The sequence below is a fragment of the Xenopus laevis genome, chromosome 9_10S (genome assembly GCF_017654675.1).
Source record: "Xenopus laevis strain J_2021 chromosome 9_10S, Xenopus_laevis_v10.1, whole genome shotgun sequence".
NCBI classification, from domain to species: Eukaryota; Metazoa; Chordata; class Amphibia; order Anura; family Pipidae; genus Xenopus; species Xenopus laevis.
The window spans coordinates 51,013,540-51,022,469 of record NC_054388.1 but is presented as its reverse complement, the minus strand read 5'-3'; the positions used below and the strand labels follow the sequence as shown (position 1 = coordinate 51,022,469).

The 8,930-nt window shown below is 41.8% G+C and overlaps 1 pseudogene; it reads right to left on the bottom strand.

The window, feature by feature from the left end:
* LOC108702246 lies at nt 1–8,614 on the bottom strand (annotated as a pseudogene).
* Between the last annotated feature and the right edge of the window lie 316 nt (nt 8,615–8,930).

The following is an 8,930-nucleotide window of genomic DNA, read 5'->3' as shown; positions in this document are numbered from 1 at the left end:
AGCCAGGACAAACAGCTGTTATCTGGTTTGCCTTACATCTTAAATACCTGCAAAATGCTACTGACTCACCTTAGATTTAAAGATAGTGTTGATCTTTGGATTATGCTTGAAGTTCTGGAGAATTTGCATCCTCTCTCCCTGGGATGTGGGACCATAAATGTAAGGTCTTTAAAAAAAAAAAAGAATCATTGGTATCATGTTGGTACAACGGTAGCATTTGTTTGCTGTGGTGGCGCTGAGGTGCTAAGTTTGAATTCAGCCAGAGCTGTAGTAGTCTGTCTTCACTAAGCAATATGCAGATTAAAAGCTAAATGATTTATGGGCCGGTCATTACAGGCCACAAGCCTTTAGGAGGTAAAGAGGTAACGGCAAGGCCAGCCTAATGTGTGGCTACAAAGGAAAGCTTTCTGAGCTCCCTTCACATCAATAAACAGCAGCAATACATTCCAAAGGGGCTGCCTACAGGTCACTTCCCGGAACCTAACCTACAAGCACTTTCAGCCCTGGAATTTCATATCCAATCTTATTAACAAAATAACTTTAATTGGAATGAATCTAGTTGGTGAGAGGTGTATATGCTGACAGAATTAGCCAGAGAATCTTCTCTTTGGTTCGGGGACACATAAAATAAATAACAGGGCCTATTTATAAAGCTTACAAAAACAAAGGGTATTAGAGAAGACAGAAATGCTAAGGGTCCACCTTAAGTTACAGATAAATAGAAACAATGGGGAACAGTCACCCTGCTATAGTGTCCAGGGTAACCTGTTCCCGGCCGATTACTGTTCTCTCTAGTGCAAAGTTGAGTGAACACAGACAGAAAATGGAGTACAATAATTTTACATACCAATGAAAGTGCCTGAAAAATCTACAATGTGAGCACTAATGGGGTTAAACCTTGTCTGTCTGAATAAGTCACAGCTCTACACGAGTGATTATTTTTTTAAAGGAATGCAGACATTCGTTGCGCAGTACACACTGTAAATTAAAAAAAGGGATTATTAAAACCTTGGGGGGGGTTAATGCTCTGTGAAGGGAACCTGCACAAGTTCTACAATGAGTCTAATTGAGTAAAATAGCTACAAAACCAGTGAAATGTATAATCCCCTGCAGGCCCCTGCTGGGTTACTGACTTGCCCAGCCGAATGGCATACTCTTTCAGTGCAAATACATTGTCTGCAAACACAATGATCTTGTCATTCCTCCTTTCATGAAACTTAATAAGGAACTGGCAGGCCTGAAATTTATTTGGGTTCACAGTATACAACAAAATTAGCTTCTTTGTCCTGATGGCAACGTATTCTCTGTAGAACTGAGCTAGACATGGGGCACCAGACCTGAGAAATAAACATGCAGAATAGGAGCAGCATTCCCAACACGTCCTAGGCTCATTAGCGGAATGGGCTGCATTTCAATGGAGAGGAAAACAGTCCAGCACCGGCACAATGATTAGAATATCACTGGCTTACTAGCAACAACACACTGTGCTATACTGAAACATGCCCCTTGTGTAATGTTCATTATCAGGAACACATAAAAGTCCAGTTATAAACCACTCCGTACTCCTACTCCAGTTATCAGAGTCAGTGAGTCACTTCCACCGAAGAAGCCTCTTTTCAAGTATTTGGGCCGACCTCCACTTCCTGTGAGCACACGCAGGCGGACATAATTCAAATAAATTGAAATGGGGCATGGAGCAAATCCGCTTCTCTCAGCCTGCAAAAATATACAAGAGGAGAAAAACAGAACCTACAGATCAGTGTCTGCATGCCATAAGGCAGTGCTGTCCAACTTCTGTAGTAACAAGGGCTGAAATTTTTGTGGCCTACATGATTGAGGGCTGATAAAGAAAAGCCAGTGTTCGCCACTCCCTGTTTTAAAACCACACCCACTTTAAACCACACTCATGTCACCACAAGACCACGTCCATATTAATGGTGGTAGCACAGAAAAAAAACCCAAATGGTTGGTACTCACTGCAGGGGTATCATTAATCACTCATATGTGAAACAAGTTGTCATATTAAAGGATCAGTAACATCAATTTAAAAAAAAAAAAAATTGTTAGTATAGAACGAAAAATAAACACAAAGAAATAACTTACTGAAACTCCGCTTGCGCTCCTCTTCAGAAAAGGCGACACGGCGGAGATCCATCATGCGGCGCTCGATGGATCTCCGGATCGCCTTTTCTGAAGAGGAGCGCAAGTGGAGTTTCAGTAAGTTATTTCTTTGTGTTTATTTTTTGTTCTATACTAACAAATTTTTTTTTCTTAATAAAAACTTAGCGATTTAAAAGTTTAATATGTCTTTGTGTTTTTTTTTCTGTTCTATACTAACAATTTTTTTTTAAAAAAAATTGATGTTACTGGTCTTTTAAGACATACCCTTAAATCCATATCCCTCATCCTCCCCTGTGGATAAGACAGCCTCCCCAGGAGAGGAAGAATATGGCACACACAGGCAACATAGGGCAGGCAGAGTATGGCACACACAGGGAGCACAGGGAAGGCAGAGTATGGCACACACAGGGAGCACAGGGCAGGCAGAGTATGGCACATACAGGGAGCATAGGGCAGGCAGAATATGGCACACACAGGGATCATAGGGCAGGCAGAATATGGCACACACAGGCAGCATAGGGCAGGCAGAATATGGCACACACAGGGAGCACAGGACAGGCAGATTATGACACACACAGGGAGCATAGGGAAGGTAAAACAGAGCAGGAGTCAGGGAAACCTATCAGGACCACTCTAATATGTACTACATACAGCATTTTGTAAAGTGTGAACAGGTGAACTATGTGTGTGAGTTCAGTTTTAGTCCAGGTCTCAGGTGTGAACAGTACAGGGCTTTAGGGTGTGAACAATAAAAGTGTTACAGGTGTGAACAATGCAGGGGGGATTTCATGTGTGAACAATGCAGGGGCCCGCGGGCCGCCAGTTGGACAACACTGCTCTAAGGGATCATGTAACCCCTACTGTAAATTATAAGGGTATTAGTAGTCACTGTGGGGTTCTGTGACCATATAAAGGCACAAGGCTGCAAGGTTGAGTTATAAAGGTCAGGGAATTAGCACACTTTATGCATCTGTTATATGTATGTGTGGTACTAATATTAAGTTTATAGCATGAATACTTTATGTTCTTAATTAAAATAATTTAAAATGTACACCCACAGCCAGGAGCATATCCATCATGTGAAAGGGTCAGCCTTAATGCCAAACTTGTTAGAAAAGCTGGGTATTTTAATCACCCGTTAATAGGAACAAGCTGAGAATGTGAAGAACTGCCAGGCACTGTGAGAGATCTGGGATTTATGTAACTCTACAACAAGGCTAGCTGAAATGTTAATTTCCACATAATAAAGTCTTGTGATGCTTCATATAACCAGTGAGTACCTGAACATGTAGATTTTCTGCAATGTCTTTGAATTATTTGAATTATTATTATTTATTTTTTTTAAGATTCATTTTTAAAGATTTTACGTTTGAGTTTTATGTTCACTGCGCCCTTGCCTAATGGTTTAAAATGTAGTGGTGAACAGAACTTTCACTTTCTTGCTACAGTTTATGCAGGAGCATTGGCCAGCTCCATGTTGTAGCTCCCACTCTTTCCCGCTTTAGTCAGGTGATCCCAGTGGTGGCCAATAGAACAGCAACCATTTTGAAGTTTTAACCTTGAAAGCAAATACGTTGCAGGTAAAATGTAGTCCCTGTGTAAAATGTATAATGAAGCAATAGAATTCTTAATGAATCAGATGAAAATTAAGCGTAGGATTGGCCAGATATGGGATGACTTTGACGTAGTTGGCCAGCTTAAATATATTGCAATATATGGACAAACAATCCCTGTTTTGTTTAAAGGGCAGTGCATTTTATATATATCTCAAAAATGACCAACATCCAACATATGTGTACAACCAATGCTTTGGTCCCTGTTTGGGACTTTTTTACCATGAAAAAGTTTACAAAGGGGGGCTGAAACATTGATTGTACAAATATGTTAATTTAATACAGAACTTTTGATGCACAAGACCCTTGTTGCTGGTCATTTTTGTCTTATAAGGATTAAGTTTTTACCATGCACCAGGGCTAGTGATGGGCGAATTTGGGGCGTTTCGCCGAAAAATTTGCACATTTCCCACGGTGCCAGCATCTAGTTTTTGACGCCGGCATCCGGTTTTGATGCTGGCCAATTTTTGCTGGCTAATTTTTGCGCCGCAAATTCGTGCCTGGTGAATAAATTCGCCCATCACTAACCAGGGCAGTTAAAAGGAAATCTTGTGTGCTGTCCAGATACACACACACATACAGTTAGGTCCATAAATATTTGGACAGAGACAACTAATTCTGGTTCTGTACATGGGCCTCTGCAGAGCATTAAAAAGGAGTAAACCCAGAATCTAGTGATGTCCATGAGTTCAAGACTTCAGGCTGTCAATGCCAGCAAAGGGTTTTCAACCAATATTAGAAATTATTTTCAGTTTTTTAATTTGTCCAATTACTTGAGCCCTTGAAATTAAGTGATTGTGAAAAAGGCTTTAGTTCCTCACATTTTTTTGCAATTTTTTTGTGCAACCCACTGAATTAAAGCTGAAAGTCTGCAGTTCAACTGCATCTGAGTTGTTTCATTTAAAATTCATTGTGGTAATGTACAGAACCAAAATTGGAAAAAAGTTTCTGTCCAAAGATTTATGGATCTAACTGTATATACTGGAGCCTTGAGGTTTGACCCAGACACTATCTGCACTAAGGACAATGACACATGGAGCCACTTGTAGCCAGCTACAAAATAGACTATACTGCTAATTCTCTCTATGTGTGATTTAGCAGAGAAAATTCTCTGTACTGTCTATGGCACCGTATTTTCTGGCATTTTGTAGCCGCGACAAGTAGCTATTTACAATTAGCACCATGTGTCCGAGCCCAAAAGTATGCCCAACTTGTGTATCTGTGGCCAAAAAAAAAGGCACTTTATCACTAACCTCAGCACACTGAGCCTTGGCTATTAAGCCATTGTTCTGAAGCTCCATCCAGTTGGCCTCATATAATTTTGGACCAATCAGGAATCATCTTCTCGTACAAGTGTGGCAGTGAGTCCCAGCTTGCAGTGTGCCAGTACTATGGTCAGTATTTTCTCAAGAACCACCCTCCTGCATGAACACAATGAACAAATGCCCCAGCTCGATCATTATGTGCATGCGATGTATGAATGGTGGACACGTTTACCTTTCCTGTGCTGAGGTTGAAATCTCCTTTCCTCCAATGCTAGGTACAAAATCATTACCTGGTATTGTGTGCACTTCGTCAAGGATCATGAGCCTGGCTTTTGAGCCACTCCATGACATGCTCTGCTTCCCATGACCGCTTGCTTGTGTGTCCCATTAGAGTATGTGCTAATGGCAATGGAACAGCCAATGGGCTTGTCCTTGGCATCAGAGCTGAAGTGGCATATCATTTATAGTTGACCACATTTTGAACTGGGCTTTCCACTGCTCCACAGAAACTGCAGAGTTCCCTAGTACCAGGCACCTTTTGCGGTACAAGCAGCTGTAACACCAACCAAGGACTTGCCACTCCAGCACCTGCAGAGACACAGCTGTACTCAAAACTCCTCTGTTTTCTGTGTAACAAATAGTTCACATAAAACTGGCAACATGATATATTTTAATAAAAAAACGTATGTATAAAAGATAAAGTGCACTGCACCCAAATGGAGACTCTCCTTCCATTTGGACTCCAGTTGTACTGTACTTGATGGTATACTACTAGCTCATTTACTATACAGCACAATATCTAGTAAAAGACCTGCCTATATTTTTACATTTTATGTTGGTCCTCTGCATATGATCTGCATTCGTTCACAGTACAAGTTCTTACCACAAGGAAGCACAGTGACACCAGATCCCACCCGGCCGTTCCCAAACATTTCCCGCAAGCTCTTCTCCTGGTAGGGCCGCAGCACTGCCATAGGCTTTAAATCAATGTTAAAGGAGAAGGAAAGGCTAAAATTAAGTAAGCTTTATCAGAAAGGTCTATATAAATACACCAGTAAACCCTCAAAGTAATGGTGCTCTAAGTCCTCTGTCAAAAGAAACACCACATTTCTTTCCTTCTATTGTGTACACATGGGCTTCTGTATCAGACTTCCTGTTTTCAGCATAAACCTCCAGGGCAGGGCTTGAGCATGCTCAGTTTGCTCCTCTACCCCTCCCTCCTCCCATCCCTGCTGTAATGTGAGCTCAGAGCTAAGAGTGAGCAGGGAGAGACTCAGGCAGGACGTGATGTCACACCAAGCTGATATGGCAGCTTCTATCCTAAACAAACAGAGACAGTGTCTAGAGCTGTTTACTCAGGTATGGGAAAGCATTCTGCAGAATAAATATAGCGTTCTAGCTTGCACTATTGTGGCTAATCTGTTGGCAATAAACTGTCTTGGAGCTTTCCTTCTCCTTTAATGTCCGGATTCATTGTTTCATTGTGTTGTACTCTGCCAGCAGAGGATATTCTAAGTGTATGCACTGCTTCTGAAGTTCTTCAATCTCCTCCTGCAAAAGTACTAAATATTTAACTAACTCCATTGCCAAAAGGGTTTGGGGAAAATTCTGAGGGGTTAAATTCTGTATTGGTAAATAAAAGGAAGTAAACCCTTCACAGTCCACTGTGCCTCAGACCAACATTACTACCACTTTCTTTCATACTGTACCCAGTACAGCAGAGCTGCGCAGTGGTGTTGGCAGTCGTACTTTCACTTCCAATTTGGATCAATAAACAGTCACTTGTGCACTGGAGGAAGACCTGAGGCCTTATGTCAGTGTACATTCTCCTAGTCTCTTATTACAAACATACAAACTGGGAGAGGCAGTGGCATGGGCAAAGCAGCAATCAAAACTGATTCACAGCTCTGGTGTTACTTTTGGCCATCTTTAAGTTAATCTTTAGTATGTGATAGAATGTCCTATAAAGATAGCTTTTAACTGGTCTTCTGTCAACTGTTATAGTTTTTAAATGATTCTTTCTTCCTCTTTAGTATCTTTCCATGTTTCAAATGGGGGGTCACTGATCCTGGCAACCGAAAAACTATTGCTCTGTGAAGCTCGAATTTTGTTGTTATTTTTTATATTTCGATTCAAGCTCTCTACTATTAATTTTCCATACAAACCACTGCCTGGTCAACATGGTAAATTGGGCCCTAGCAACCACAGGGCTGCTGAATTTCCAACCACATGAGCTATCTCTACACCTAAGAAAATTGATATGGGGCTAACTTTTGACTGGTTACCTGCACGGACTACTAAACAAAAAAGACAGAGACAGTAGATTTTTCCTGTTTGACCTCAAAAAACACAGTTTGCGTCTCTTCTTCATCCTCCTCCTCTTTGTCCATCTGTTCAGAAAACTCATATAAATCAGCAGGCACATTTGTCTTGTCTTGCCCCTCTGGTACCTGGGAAGTAGAAGGTCCACTAGCTGTTTCACTTGCCTTGGATATCTGGGAAGAGAGTATGGAGAATAGTTCAGTGAGGGTGAGACATAAACATGCAAATAGAGTTACAAGATTGATCCTGATGGACGTGTGTCTTTTTTCAACCAAACTTACTATGTTACTGTTTGATGCATATAAATTGCAGTGTTCTCCAAAGAAAAGGAAAGAAAACCAATGGGTGGGGAAAAGAATGAGCCGGGGAGTTGCTGTTTTTCAGCTTCAAGCTGAGAATGAAAGAAATGTTGTGCAACATTGAAGTTCTTTAGCCATGAATAGCAAGTGATGTGTTTGGGGAGAGGGTGGGCAAACTTTTTAATGGGCTGGGAGGTGAGGGTTTTGTTCCCCTTTGACATACACAGGCTGATAAAAGCTGCCATCCTTACACACGGAGTTGGCCACTTATTGACCAGTTCTGTCATCGGAAAACATGTTTTTTTCAAAACGCATCAGTTAATAGTGCTACTCCAGCAGAATTCTGCACTTAAATCCATATATCAAAAGAGCAAACAGATTTTTTTACATTCAATTTTGAAATCTGACATGGGGCTAGACATATTGTCAATTTCCCAGCTGCCCCTGGTCATGTGACGTGTGCCTGCACTTTAGGAGAGAAATGCTTTCTGGCAGGCTGCTGTTTTTCCTTCTCAATGTAACTGAATGTGTCTCAGTGAGACATGGGTTTTTACTATTGAGTGTAGATCTACCCGGCAGCTGTTATCTTGTGTTAGGGAGCTGCTATGTGGTTACCTTCCCATTGTTCTTTTGTTTGGCTGCTGGGGGGAAAAGGGAGGGAGTGATATCAAGAGTGATTCAAGTTTATCAGAGCACAAGTCACATGACCAGGGGCAGCTGGGAAATTGACAATATGTCTAGCCCCATGTCAGATTTCAAAATTGAATATAAAAAAATGACAGTATCCTTTAATAAAGTCAATAATGAGCATCTATGGGCAGACCTATACATCTAATTGTAAGGAATACTCACCAGCAGTAACAGCGGCAGCGTTCCAGTCTCCAGCGCCATGGGCAAGGTGGCGGAGCCCAGTTCCTCCACGTGGCATGTTCTGACACCAATGCATCAAATCGTGCGCAGCGTCCTGACTCGGGTGCATCAAAATGCCCAGCATCGACGCTCGTTTCGTTTGATCTTGATTCCTGATATCGACTTCGGCCTGTTATATCGACTTTGACTACTCTTCTTCTTGAAACTTTTAGTTACCGTGAACAGTAACTTTTAGTTACTGTGTTGGATTTGCTGCTTCCTCCTTGGTCCGCAAATCCTAGCAGAGCCATCGGGCCCTGACATTATAATTGTGCCAATGGACCCTTCTGAGGAAGCTCAACCTGATTTCGGCCGGGCCTTTTGCAGATTGGCATCTCGCATGGAGGCCTATGAGGCTCGACAGTCGCATTTTGGCCAAGCCTTGGAAGCCATATTGGACA